This window comes from Pseudophryne corroboree, chromosome 4 (assembly GCF_028390025.1).
Source record: "Pseudophryne corroboree isolate aPseCor3 chromosome 4, aPseCor3.hap2, whole genome shotgun sequence".
NCBI lineage: Eukaryota > Metazoa > Chordata > Amphibia > Anura > Myobatrachidae > Pseudophryne > Pseudophryne corroboree.
Genome location: NC_086447.1, coordinates 813,309,524 through 813,324,610, shown reverse-complemented (window position 1 = coordinate 813,324,610; position 15,087 = coordinate 813,309,524). Strand labels below are relative to the sequence as shown.

The window sequence follows — 15,087 nt, the reverse complement described above, 5'->3', positions numbered from 1 at the left end:
GTTAACTTCTGGGGATGAGTGCCCAGAGCTATCCAATTGCCCGCACTGTAATCCCACCACTAGCAGATTACTGCTTGCACCTTCCTGAGTGGGTGCAGAAATCCGCAATAACCAGTGCCTTGGAGCTAGTTGCAGTGTTATGTCGGAAAATGCAGTTTACTGCGACTTATTTCTGAGAATTAGTTGCAGCAAACAGCATCTCATCGACTTCAGTGGGTTTACACAGTGCGGGCAACAGAATAGCTCCAGGCACTCATCCCCAGATCTTAAATTAATGATGAAAGGCATTTCCCCCAAGGATATGCATCTTTTATACTAGTTTCCCTTCCAATATAGCACACTGACGATATGGCCGTAAAGACGGTTCTTCTCCCCTTTTATTTTATTTCTATGTTAAAAACGTTCCAGAAGGCTGGATTTAGAGAGCGTCATTTATAGTACTCATCACTTGCCTGCCCCCGTATTTTAGCCCTAATCCGCCCACGCCACAGCCTAACCCTAATGTCAACATTCTGAGTATAGACCTGATTCTGAGACGGATGCAATGTTGATGTTGTACATAGTGGAGTGATTTATTTGCTACTGCGAATAAGCAGCACCGCACATGTCCCGCAACGGTCTCGCAGCAGCGGTTGCAGTGAGGAATTTTTTGCAAAGTGAGGGACCAGTAGGAAGCATTTGTGGGAGATACGGGTGAGTGGCCAAACACGGGAATTTGGTGTCCGTTTCAGAACCATGACACAACTTGAGAATACAATCCGGTGTGCAGTTAAAATGGCTCTGGTGTCTCGCTTCCTACTCCCGTGCTGCGTGACCCTAAGGTTATTATTATAGCATCTTTTGCTAATATATATCTACTCTAATCTACATAAATATTTTTACTTAACAGCCTTGAAATCACAAACTAATTGAACTCCGATAATTCAACATATTCTATTAAGAAATTATTAAATACATGATTTTATCAGTATAAGACATTGATATACTTTAGTCCATCTGAGGTTGAGTGCTCCCAAACAAGAGTCTACTTTCTTTCCATTTCTCTTTATTTGGTATCTCTTTCTGACCCTAAGGTTACTCAGAAGGCTGATTATCTACTGATGTGCATCCGTTGGTTGCTTCTTTGTACTCAAGAGAAGTATCTTTGACACCTCCAGGGGGCATTTTAACATAAATCCCTGCAGCTGCGACATTTGCATATTTTCGCACAGCCGCTGCATACTAAGGGGGTAATTCAGATCTGATCGCTGTTGTGCGTTTTCGCACAGCAGGCAATCAGGTACTAAAAGCGCACGCGTATGCACTGCAATGCGCGTGCAACAACAAAGGACATCACTGGTCAGCGGCAGGATGATGCGAAAAATCAGTTCGCAAGGCGATTGACAAGAGAAAGCCGTTTGTGGGTGGTAACAGGCCGTTTACTGGGAGTGTTTGGAAAAACGCAGGCGTGCCCAAGCATTTTCAGGGAGGGTGTGTGACGTCAGCTCTGGCCCCGATCAGCCTGATGTGATCATACTGGATAAGTCCTGGGCTGCGCAGAGACTGCACGCACTGAATTTTAGCAGCTCAGCGTACATATAACATCGCACACTTGCCCGCCGAAAATACAATGCTCCTGTAGGCGGCGACTATCTCAACGCAGGACAGCAAAAAAATGCAGCCCAGCGATCAGATCTGAACTACCCCCCTAATTACAGCCGTGTAGGCATTTGCGTCCATCTCCGAATCAGGCCCTATATTAGGATTTCACATGTCGACATTCTTACATCATCCCAAACAGAAGAGCTTTAAAAAGTGGTCGAGCTCAAAATTTAGAATAATCTTGACAAATTAGAAGATATTTTGCCCCTCTGAACATAATCAGGAGACCAGTACCCCTAAAAAAATAAAAAATTATTATAAATATCTGGGTGTGTGACTACAGATATAGATTTCATATTTGCACAAATATACAATGAAATGATGTATGTCCTAGTGTAAAGAAATAGGACCTAATTGTATCAGTATCGTGTTCTCATACATGTCTACACCTATTGGTGAAAAAGAACCTATACTATTAAATGAAGAGCTGGCTTAAACAAGCACTTACTGTCAATAAAAGCAAACAAAAAACATGTTTAGTTGTATAGATCTTTATCAATAGGAATAGGTATCTCTTTGCACAGCAGCAGAAGAGAGTTGTTTCAGAATTTACAGTCGAATCTTTAGCACTTGAAGCGGGCAATTCAATTGTTTAATTGGCGCCCTAAATTGCATAATTATACTGATCACGGCCTGCAGTTCGGGTTTAGCCGTGTAAAATGACTAAACCAGACTAAAGCGTTTGGTACGACATGAAAAGTGCAGTTTGAGTCCAAACAGTTCACTTTTCGCACATTTCTACTTGCCGGCATGAGAGGCTGCAAGTAGAAATTGAAACAAGTGAATAGCTGCCGGTAAAGGCGCATTGGTGCGAGGTGGGAAAACTATTTATGAAGTGTTTTCTAGCATCTCCTAGCAGTGTAAAGGATAAAAAGATTCAGAAAAGGATTTATTCAGTCATATAAAGGCATGAGATGAGTGCTTTTGTAAATAGGGACATCTCCACATCACAGACTAAAGGTGCGGGTGATCATACATGGATGATTAACACTTCTGCATTTAATAATATTATTTTACAGTTCTGTAACAGACAAGCATATACAGTTCCCAAAGTATTATAGCACTTCCGGTGGGTGGACCGCGCTGATAGGCTGCTGGCTCACAGAGCTCCCCACGAACTCTCGGGTCCGTCATCACCCACGAGCGGGTTGAGTGCGGTATACCCCGGTTTCCATCACCCCGGTGCCAGTGAGAGAGTCCTGGAGCTGGATGTGAGAACTTGCCACCTCCCCGCTCGTCCAGAACGCCAAATCTCCAGCCCTGCAACTACAGGGCGCTGCCGCCATTTTGGTTCGGCCTGGCGCTGCTGCAGTAGCGGCTTTCCCCTCTTCCTCTGCCTTAGCCGTGCTGTGGCTTCTCTTCTCTCTCCCTCCTGTGCTGCTTCTAAACAAGGGTTCGGAGGTGAGTGTATGAAACCCCCCCCTGCTGTTTTCTATACATCGCTGGCAGACCAGCATTATTACAACAGCACACTGTCTATTAGGGGCTGCCTCCCTCATCAGCCACAAGTTGCTATTTTCTGCAAAAGGCTGCTGTGAGCGCCCTGATTATTCACTGCACGGATAGTACTAGTTATTGGAGTGTTCAAGATTGCCCTAATATATTGCATCCATTACTGTACTGGCATTACTTAGATTCCTTCCTGCCTGTCTGCTTTGGCCGGCCTGTTTCTAGTCTATCACTACTGTGGCCGTTCTCAAGTTTGTGGCGAAACCCCCACGGGGCCTCAGGGGTAACCAAACTGGGAAGGGACGTGGCAAAGATCTTCCTGGTCCTAACTCTCCTGTATCGACTGCCACAGGTTCCTACAGTAGCCCTAAACGAGCTGATTTGATTGCGCCATCCTCTGAGGCTGCTAGCTCATTTCCTACACAAGAACTTATGCACCTTCTTGCTACATTACTTGATCAAAAATTGGCCCCTCTAAAGAATTCATTAGATTCCGTTCTTGCTCAATTCACCCAACATGAGCAGCGTCTATCAGAGGCGGAATAAAGGATTTCGGACTTGGAGGATGAGTTGACTACTGCGCACACGACCATATCTAACCATGGGAAGGCTGTAGTCTCAATGCATGACAGGCTGGAGCACTTGGAGAATAGAAATTGCGAAACAATGTTCGCATAATAGGCCTTCCGGAATCTGTCAAACCTGCTTATCTCATGAATTAGTCTCGGATTGGCTCCCACGGGATTTGGGCACAGTTTTCAGTACTGGCTCGCTAATTGTGGAACATGTCCACCGCATTGGTCCTGACAGACAGGCCTTTCATGATGGACCTCATCTTGTAATAATGAAGTTGCTAAATTATGTGGACACGGTCCAACTTTTTGAGGCATAAATGAAACACTCTGATTTGCGATACCAAATTGTTATTGTTTCAGGACTTTTCCTACATGGTCACCATGAAGAAAAGAGAATATGCTCCAGTTTGTAAACGCCTGTTCGCTATGAATCTCCGATTTGCTTTGCTGTATCCTGCAAAATTACGGGTGTCCAACAATGGAAAATTGTTCTTTGATTCTCCGTACGCTGCAAAGAACTTTGTGGACTCACTGTCGTCTGCATCTTCGACACGTGCGACTGAAGAGGAGTGACCGTTATGTGACCATCGGACATTGCATCCTCTGTTTGCTTCGCATTCATGTTACTTAGGTCATGGCTTTCACCATTAAGGTTACTGTTTTTTGTCCACCTAATATTGTGGTTTATTTGTTGTTTGTGCATTGTGTTCCTCTGCCTCCAGGGAGACTGATTTTTCCTTCTTGCCCTACACCCTCTTGTTCTCTTTCGCTAGTTCATTATTTGGCGGTTCTTGACCTGCCTTGGGTATCGGACATTCTTCTACTTCTTTTTCCTGCTTTTCTTATCCTTTTTCCCTTTTCTTGGCTGTCTCATAGAAGTGTGTTTTATGGGCGTCCTTACAGTTCGCCTCCTCCGGTTCCAAAAAAGTTAAAACTGCTGTCCTTCTCGATTATTTGGTATACTGATAATATGGTATTATAGGCTTCTATTGTGTCCACATTACCCGCTCGCTGGAACGGGTAAGGGACGATCACTGCACCCATCTATATCTTTCTCCTGGCTTAGGGTGGGTATAGGCTGATATGGCTGATTCTTCCAATAACTCTAACAGGGTACAAAAATTCCTTAAATTTGTGTTGTGGAATGTGGAGGGGTTGAACTCCCCAATCAAGAGGCGTAAGGTACTGACTCACCAAAAACGTTTAAAACCTGATGTGGCGTTTCTCCAAGAGACCCAATGGGATGCCAAAGACCCTACTGTCTTAAGGGATAATTGGCTAGGTGATTATAAGGCCTCCTCGTTTACAGCCAAACGTAGGGGAGTTCTCATTTAGTTTAGAAAACATTTACATTTTACTATACGGGATACTTGGATTGTCGTGTGGCTCTTTATACACCCTAGCTACCGTTTATGCCCCTACTACTCCGAATGACCACTTTTTTACTGATTTATTTGTAAAGCTTCAGGGCTGGATTGAGAAAAAAAATAAAATTAAAAGCAGTCCAAAGATATCGGATAGCCTTAAAGACAAAAACAACAAGTCTATTATGTAACTACTGCTCGAAGTTTATGTGAAAGCTACACTCTGTAATGAAGTTAAAACACCAAAGTGTCAATTGAAGAATCAGGATACAGACCGCAATGTTTCGGGCAACTGCAAAAGCTTGAGAAAGAACACACAGTTGCTTGAAACATTGCGGTCTGTATCCTGATGCTGAATAAACACTTTGGTGTTTGTTCGATTCACTTTAAACTACAATTATTATATCCCGGCAACCACAATGAAGACATTTTAATTTGGAGTGTCCATTTCTTTCGATAGATCTCTGGTGCCAGTATCATCACAGCAATAAGTAAAAAGGTAGTTTCCTGGCATGACATCACATATATATGCACTGGTTTGCACCTACCAGAAGTGGTTCAAGAAAGGACAAATGGTGGGTATGGGTCGTTGGGTCGACTCAACTTAGGTTGACAGTCATTAGGTCGATGACTGAAGGTCGACATATACACTAGGTCGACAGGTGAAAAGGTCGACATGAGTTTTTGGGGAAAAAATTGGTGTCGTTTTCTTTGTAAAGTGACGGGGAACCCCAATTAGTGCACAGTATCCCCTCGCATGGTTCGCTTCGCTCGCCATGCTTCGGGCAAGGTGCCTCGCTCTGCTACCGCTTCGTTCGGCACAGGTTACCATTCCAATCGTAGTCCACGTGGATCGTCAAGTACGGAAATATCCAAAAAATGAAGAAAAAAAGTGAAAAACTCATGTCGACCTTTTGACCTAATGCATGTCGACCTTCAGTGGTCGATCTAATGACTGTCGACCTAGCTGTGTTGAACTAATGACCGTATCCCCAAATGGTGAATCTGGTCATGGACAGCTAATACCCCTTTCACATGTCCAATGCTGGATCCCACCCGGCAATTGGAAACGGGTCCTTCCCGAGTGGGATCAGACATTGGACCCTAATAGCAGGCTTCCCTAACAGTCAATATGCCACTCGGGTTGCCATAGCAGCAGGGAGCGGAACCGGCATCGACCCGGGAACCCGTTTACACTGCCACTGACCTGGTATTCAACCTGGGAATAACCCTTCTTATTACCTGGGTTGAATTACTGGGTCAGGCGACTCGGGAATTCTCCATGGGCCCTTTCACATCGCACAGCGACTCGTATCGACCCGGCAATATTCCGGGACGATACCGGGTTATTTTTGCGATATGAAATGGGTATAAGGCTCATTGATCCGCGTGGGTGCGAATGCTAGACAATCTGGTCTGATCCCATATAAGAGCTAATGTAGCACAAATTGCTGAAAAAGACAATGCTGGCTATGATAGGAAAGTATCAGAAAACTCTGCATCACAGCCTGCTGTCTATGGGGCTGCGTAGACGCAGACCGGTCAGAGTGCCGTTCACCACTGAAAGGGTCTAAAATGGCACGCGAGCGTCCAACCTGGACCATGGAACAATGGAAGAAGGTGGCCCGGTCCGATTAATCACATTCTTTTACATCATGTGGACGACTGGCTGAGCGTGCATCGTTAACCTGGGGAAGCAAATGGCACCAGGATACACTATGAGAAGAAGGCAAACTGGAAGAGGCAGCGTTATGCTCTGGGCAACGTTCTGCTGGGTAACCTTGGTTCCTGGCATTCATGTGAATGTTACATTGACAAGTACCACTAGACTATACATTGCAGATCAAATACACCCCTTCATGACAATTGTATTCCCTGATGGCAGCAGCCTCTTTCAGCATGACGATGCGTCCTGCCACACTGAAAAAATTGTACAGGAATGTTTTAAAGGAACATGATGAAGATCTCAAGATGTTGACTTGGCCTTCAATTTCCACAGATCTCAGTTGGATTGAGCATCTGTGGGATGTGCTGCAAATCATGTCCAAGCCATGGAGTCTCCACCTCACAACTTACAGTACTTAAAGGATCTGTTGCTAACACCTTGTGTAGTCCATGCCTGCCTTGACAATTCAGAGCTGTATCGGTTGCACAAGCGGGACCTTCACAATATTAGGCAGGTGGTTTGAAGGTCTCTTCTAATCAGGGTATTCATATATTTTTGGATTTGCCCAAAAATCTCTTTGACAGTCCTAGAGATTGTCTACTAATTAGCACCCCATATGAACCAGCGGCATCTGTTCTTTTATCAAAATCATTTAAAGTGCATCTTTCGTCATTTCCTCAAAATATGCACACTGACAGAAACATGTATTTGCATTAAAGTTCATCGCAGCATATAGCTGTAGCCACAACAGAGAGGCCACACAAAAAAAAAAAAAAGGAAGCGGCTTATCAGAGCTGCAAACAAATTGCCTGCACCTACACTCATACGGCATGCAAGGAATTAAATGCAGATATTCTCCCATATGCAGAGTTGCTCGCATCTATGTGACCAGGGAGCCCCTATACAAGCTTGTTCAAATAGGCACCAGACGCAACTGAAATTACATAGATCACTGTATACACTCGACTCCAGCATAGCCCACCATTCCGACTTAAGAGGCCTCACTAAACTTAACCTACGTGCAAATGCACTGTTACCATTCACCTACATCCTATGTAGTGGAGTAGTGATTGAGATGTGCATGACTAGAAATCATCCACAGACATGTATGGTCGGCTTGTTCAATGTGCAATGCTATCAATCGCATCATCAGCCCACAAAATGACTTGTGAGCAACTATGTATCAGCACCTTTCTGTACAAATCCCCAGCCTTATATTGCAATAAGACGGCTGTAGTTGCTATGGTCTGACGCATGTCTTTCACATAAGTTCTCTCACTATTGCATTATTTGGTTTCCTCGCCTACTCTCCGCAATATATCCCAGTGGTGCGTCTGCCCAGAACAAAGGGACTGGCTCAGCCTGAATACCTTAGGCTCACCCAACAAGGGCATATTCTTCCGTTATGACATCAACATAGAGCACTGCCGATTGTCAAAGGAGGGGAAAAATGTAACCGGTCTTGGGACTTTGCACTTAAAAATTAATTTCTTGACAACAGGAAAAATATGAAATAGGATTTTATATTTATCTACTGCTGCATAGTTACAGGAAAAAAATGTCATTTCTAAAGAATGCCCCTAGAATTAAAATACAGAGCTCATGTCCTCATACTGTACGTACAAGGTAAAGAGCTTTGCTGAAATCCTTCTACACTATGATATAGTTTTTCTTTTATGTAGAAATTTAGAAAAGTTAATTTTTGTACTTATTGAGGTGGTTCCATAAAATACCAACATTTACTGTGCGCAGAATACCATCAACTTTAGCCATAAAAGGCCGGATAGTCTTTCTTGCAAAATAGGGCACACAAAAACTAGCAAAAATATAACAATGTATGCATGAGCTGCACTAAATGTATATTGACAAATTAAAAACAGCTGAAGACAAAATGACTTGGTACATTAGTACTTTAACCCCTTCACTGCGGAGTGTTTTCTCACCCTGTGCCGAGGCCATTTTCCGACGTCAGGCTCGCCACATTCAAACATCAACGATGTGGTACCCACACACAGATAATACCATTAGACTTTTTAATTATTCCAATACGTTAAAAAAAACACAACACCTCAAATTGCCAAAAAATGTGTGTGTGTGTGTGTGTGTGTGTGTGTGTGTGTGTGTGTGTGTGTGTGTGTGTGTGTGTGTGTGTGTGTAGAAAGAGGAAGGGGTTCTTTTTTTCTCCTCGCTAATGTTGGCTCCCCTGATTCGCTGCTGAGTCCAAACACGCAGCCTCGGGTCATCTGCGTGAACATACAGTAGGTCGTCTGAGTATCCCTCAGTTTACTCAGGATGGCTGGGAAATTCCCAGAGCTACCAGCCACTGAAGCTGCATCCAAGGACCCAGCACCTGGCTTCAGCACACCCAGATAACAGGTCCCCCATTTTCTGTAACTCTGCCTGTTGCCAGCTCCAAATGCCAACAACATGTCAATCAAACTGCAGCGTTTGAGGCACAGAGCAAAATTGCACCCCCATATCTGCACATGTGCAGTGCCGCTTCTGTGCCTGCGCAGATCTAAAAACGCTGGTAATGTATGTAAACAGTGGTTTTACGTACATTTCTGAATTAGGCCCTTGGTTTGTTCCAAGAACAAATTGCTCTTTGTTTGCCATTTGCTTCTAGCCCTGAATTAGGCCCAGAGGGTGTTTTTAGGTTTTAACCCATTTTCCCAGAACAGACCGTAGTCAGAATGAGCCCTACCTAGATTTTATATATATTGTTAGATGTGATGCAGAACAGGGTAGAATTGATTCACCTTCTTTCCTTGCGTTTCACGCAGTACAATCATTAAGACGTCTCTTACTAAAACAGCACATCATTTGGAATTCTATACCGCATCCTTGAGCTAGGTGTAAGGAGAAGGAAGGAAACGAACATGGAGGACTCCAGCAAAACATTAAGAGTTACTTGGAAACTTGCATATTCATAGGTGAATTAAACAAAGCCACCTACAGTATGAACATGCAAGCTGTCTGATCCAAACCCTCCCCCACACTGCTGGCAATTGGTTCTCCATCAGATTTGGCCACACACATTATGGGGGCAATTTGAGTTTTATGGGCACCCCTATGGTGTGTGCACCAAGAAGTATCGAGTTTAGCCATGCAAAGCGGCTTATCCAGTCCAAAGTACTGCTTTGGACCCCAAACTACAATTTGGACTTAACCCACCTCGGGAGACAGCGAGCAGAAATGCTTGCCCAGCGACTATTTGAGCAACAACTGAATTGCGCCATAGGGCGCCATCTAGTGGCACTCGCAAGGCAAAACAGTTGAATCACCCCCATAATGTGAGACACAGCTTTGTTAGCGCAGTTTGATTTTTACCGAATGTACCGTCATACACCTAACTCATCTACCAGCCGTCATATTAAACGCAGATTGTACCGATACATACATTGAGGTCAGAAGTGACCTTAGTAATGGTCCAAAACTCTGCATGTGTGGTCAGTGTTTAGGAGAATACTTAACTATCTTCACAGGTCATGTATAGGCAACGCACTGTTAGAACTTCTTTAGCTATTTGCATGTCACAAGTATTAATAAACATACTGTATAAAAAGAGAGCAGATCTTTCCATTACTGTACAAATAATTTTGGATTTAAACAGATACAGCAAAAAAATTATCCCGGCATGTCTGCAAAAAAGTCAAGACTGTAGACCAAAACATAAGCCAGTATGAGTGTGTGCCTCTTACAGGCAGACTGACATACCCACAAGAGGGTCATTATCTTGCAACTTTTTACAAGCTGAAAAAAGGGCTGAGATAGGCAACAGTGAACTCTAAAGACATGTATTCACAGGCAGGTTTACAACCACTTATAGTGTGATGCAGTCAGCGGAGTTCAATGGATCTCTAGCATGAAGAAATATTTAATTACAGACAGAACTTATCGTAAAAAGTTTAATGATCCCTGAGGGATCTAGTCAGGATCCCGGCTGTTGGTATCCCGGTAGCCAAAATGCCGACAAGGTTCATAAACCACCTCCAGGATCCTGAATGAGCATATGCCGGGCCAATGGGGAGGTAAGCCGCAGGGAGAAAGGGGTGGGGGGGGAGGGGTGAGTGGGGGTTAGGTTTAGGCTGCGGAAAGGGGAGGGGTTAGCCGACCCCGAGGAGGGATAGGTTTAGGCTGCGGGAAGGGAGGTGGTTAGGTTTAGGCACCACTGGGGAGGATTAGGGTTAAGCTGCCGAGTGGGGGGGGGGGGGGGGGGTGGCAGGGTTTGGGGGCGGGTTAGGTTTAGTCTGTGGGTAAGGAGGGTCAGGGCTGGGGGGGGGGGGGGGCAATGGGTAAAGATAAGTATACTTACCTTTACCCTGTCAGGATTACCACCATCGGATGCTGCAGTCTGACCGCCGGCATCCCGAACAGCGGCATTTCATACCCAACGCAACCCTGACTTCTGCTCATTCTAAATTTGGTACTTCCGAGTATATAAAACCACCTATAAGTAGATGTTCAGTCTAAAGATGACAATACATACAGTGCCACTGCACAGCGCTGCGGACCACACGTGGCACCCTATAAAGTTTTACAAAAAAAAAAAGGCACAAGATTGATGTGTAAATTGCCCACAATGGGCAGTAGGTGACCAATATATCAAAACCCAGCAGCACCACGCCGATTCTTCCGCGGGACAGTGGCCGATTGTTGCACAAGTAATAACATGTTTATTTTTTTGGGGGGGGAGGTTCATATCTAGTGGGAGACAATTGTGGTTTAAAGTGTAGATAAAAGGAGGGACAAAGTTCAAGGTATTAACAGTTAGCAGTGTGTTCATTTATAGTTCTAAAGTTTTCCTAAAGTACAGTATATACCATAACTTACTTATTGAGTGCTCTTAAACAAATCCATTGTATTTAGTATTAGTGCTCTTAAAACAATACAGAAATTGTTGCGAAGGCAAGCCAACATTCGTCAGAAAGTGCAAATGCACATAACCATTTCCTTTCATTATTTTTTGAACAAGTCAGGGTCAATGCATGTTTAATAGTCTTTGAGACTGCATGATAAACAATGAATACCCCCATGAGCAATGATTTTTAGTTGAAGATAGGAATAAGTAATTGGCTCTATCATCATTGTGGGTTTTCTAGTTTTCCTGGGCAAACAACTTTTTGAACTACACACGATAGATTTCTGCATTATAATCACAGACTACTTAGTAATGCATGGCTCACGTTAGTCAATCCTATGCAGACCTCGTTATAGTAAGATCTGTGGTGTGGACTTTGTGTTGATGCATTACATTTTATATCAACCCGGATCATATTCCAAAATATGTATGATTGCAATAAAAAAAAAAAAAAATATTGAAGGACTGAGGCTGCCAGTTGGCCTCCTATATTGCAAATGATGATTATATTTGACAATTTTGTTGGACAATACCAGAGCCAATAGCAAAATAGTTTTAGAATATTTTAAAAACAATCATTTTAATAAAAAAAATAAAAAAATAAAAATAAAAAAGGTTGATACCCCAAATAACATACATGTACAAACTGTATACAAACTTGTCATTCCATAGGGAACTTAACATCACTTCCCCTTCTCTTTCAATACCGGCTCATTATATTTTTGGCATTTTCTTTGCAAAATTCCGGGTGTGGTATGGAAGGTCGACAGTAACTAGGTTGACAATGTCTAGGTCGACCACTATTGGTCGACAGTAACTAGGTCGACAGGGTGTCTAGGTCGACAGGGTCTTTAGGTCGACATGTTCTAGGTTGACAGGTCAAAATGTCGACATGAGTTTTTTATGTTATTTTGGTGTCGTTTTCTTCGTAGAGTGACCGGGAACCCCAATTAGTGCACCGCTTCGATCGCCATGCTTCGGGCATGGTGCCTTCGCTTGGCACAGATTACCGGTCCAATCGTAGTCCACGTGGATCGTTAAGTATGAAAAGGTTAAAAAAAAAATTGTGAAAATCTCATGTCGACCTTTTGACCTGTCCACCTAGAAGATGTCGACCTAAAGACCCTGTCCACCTAGACACCCTGTCGACCTAGTTACTGTCGACCAATAGTGGTCGACCTAGAGACCGGATCCCCAAAATTCCATAGGTAAAAGTCATGATAGGGAATATAGATTGTAAACTCCACTGGGGCAGGGACTGATGAGAATGGGCAAATATTCTCTGTAAAGTGCTGGGGAATATGTATGCACTATATAAATAACTGGTAATAATAAATAAAATATTATGTGCCGTCACAGCAACAATTCTTAAATATTTACAGTAATGACAAAAGCTTTTCTACAAAAAAGCACTAAAACATTAAACAAATTTGATAGCTTGAAAACCAACCAACCAGATTGATACTTAAAACGTCAAACAGATGGATGTCTAGATCTATGGTACCAGGATAAGACTGAACTCCAAAGTTAAGTAAACACAACAATAACCATTTGTGCAACAATATTCTATTTGTTTTCTGTAGTGCCTAAACTCCTAATAGAAGAATGAAAGACCTACAAGAGAATGTCTTCTTTTAATGACATATAGTGACAACACATTTTCAAAAATATTTGCTGGGTATGTAATTAAATATCAGGAAACATATAATCTGCATATTAACAATGGGAAGGAAGCCCCCCAACACACTGGAAAAGGAAGAGCAACGTAGTGAAATGAAATGATTGGGGAGGGTTACGTCCATAAAATCGCGAAAGGCAGGATCCCAAGGCAACAGCCTTCATGACAAAGACTTGTGGTGCTGCCAAGGAAGACAGATGCAAGCCCCTCCGGAGGGGGCATAGTGGGACATGGAATTAATCGACAAAGCAGAAACGAACCCTTTATCTGCCTGGAAGTAGCAATGTGTGACAGGCCTCCTCTTTATTCTGTCCCCACAATGAGTAAGCTTTGATGAATTTAACATTTTTTAAAATGATACACTAAATAACCAACAGGCTCCCCCAGCCCAAACAAGTCATCAGACACGCAGAAGCAAATACAGCGTTCAGCACACCAATGATTCAGAGCGGTAACCTTTGTATGAGAAATGTCCCAAGACAACGAGCTGCGAATACACATCTGATATAGATCACAGTCACAATGACATCAGGGAGGGATTGCACAAATCAGATCATAACCATAAAGGTGTTAAAGAAGGAAACACAGCAGCAAAATGTACAAACATACCCACTGCATTGTCTGTGCTATTGGCCAATGACCACCAATATCACAACATGCTCAATACAGTACAAAGGCTTCTCATCCGGCAGCGTTCATGTGTCCTTAGTAACACACACATGCAAATTGCAATACTGACTGGTGTGTTCATGTGCGCTGCAAGAGCAAGGCTGGCCCAGATAGGGCTATAATAAAGGGTGGCTCCACATCCAGAGGCCCTCACATGGGCATCCATCATACCAATCTGAGACACAGATGGACCATATCAAGGTGAGCAGGACTCAGGGGCCCCCTCCAGCCAGACACATCTGCTGTGCAGGGGCCACAGGGCGTCACTCCCCGGGCACAGCAGCTTGCAGTGATCACATGGAGCAGCTGAGAACAATGCCTGGGCCCTAAGGGCCAAGATGTGGGGGTGGCCCTGTGCTGTGGGTGCAAGTGCCCTCTCAGAGACAGACTGGGTGCGTTTATCAAAACAAGATGGGCAGAAAGATGGACCCTCACCCCCTCCCAAGAACTTAACAAGCCCTATCCGGGGGATCCTCGCCATAACTTACAGAACGATGGAGCTGAGTGCACCGGCCCTCTCCGTGTATGACAGCACAAGTCCCCAGCCCGGTGCTGTCACGATGGCTGTGGAAGCTGCTCCGTGTTCCTTCCCCGTGATAATAATATTAATGATGGATAGCGATGCCAGTGACAAATATGGCGCCCTCCTCTCCACCACAGGAGCAGGCAGGAGATGGCGGGGCGCACCGAGCTCGGTTCCGGCTGCTACACTTCCACACCAGTGGCAGCAACAGCGGAGAAAATATCACTGTGGCTGCTAGAGGCAAAGAATCGCTCACCGGTGACGTCAGCACGCACGGCCATAAACACAGGAGCACGTCCGGAGCAAAGCATCACGGGACATGTAGTTCTGTAATAGCAGCTCTGTGTCCCACCCATTATTATCCCCTCTGCCCTGCCCTTCCTTCCAGTTCCCCCACACAACTGTCTCTGTATTGTGAATGAATTACTGTGTGATACAGAGTTTACAGTGTTATTAGTGTCAAAGTCGAAAAATATTGAAGAACACACAGCACGTATAAACTGCACACACATGCCCACTGCGCGTGCACTCGTTCTGCCGTGCGTGCACATATCCGCAATTTGTGTATGGTCGCTCCCGCGGACTTGCGCATCGGCACGTGGTATGGGTATTTACGGCAGAGTTTGTGTACGCATGGAGAGCCATCAAAACACATCACATA

At 44.1% G+C, this 15,087-nt stretch overlaps 1 protein-coding gene across 1 annotated transcript in view; it reads right to left on the bottom strand.

The window, feature by feature from the left end:
• The window catches only part of PELI1 (pellino E3 ubiquitin protein ligase 1), a 73,393-nt gene extending 58,691 nt beyond the window's left edge, over positions 1–14,702 (bottom strand). Inside the window, exon 1 of the mRNA XM_063918440.1 lies at positions 14,392–14,702. The gene's annotated coding sequence lies outside the window, so the exon portion shown is untranslated. The remainder of the gene's footprint in view (positions 1–14,391) is intronic.
• Between the last annotated feature and the right edge of the window lie 385 nt (positions 14,703–15,087).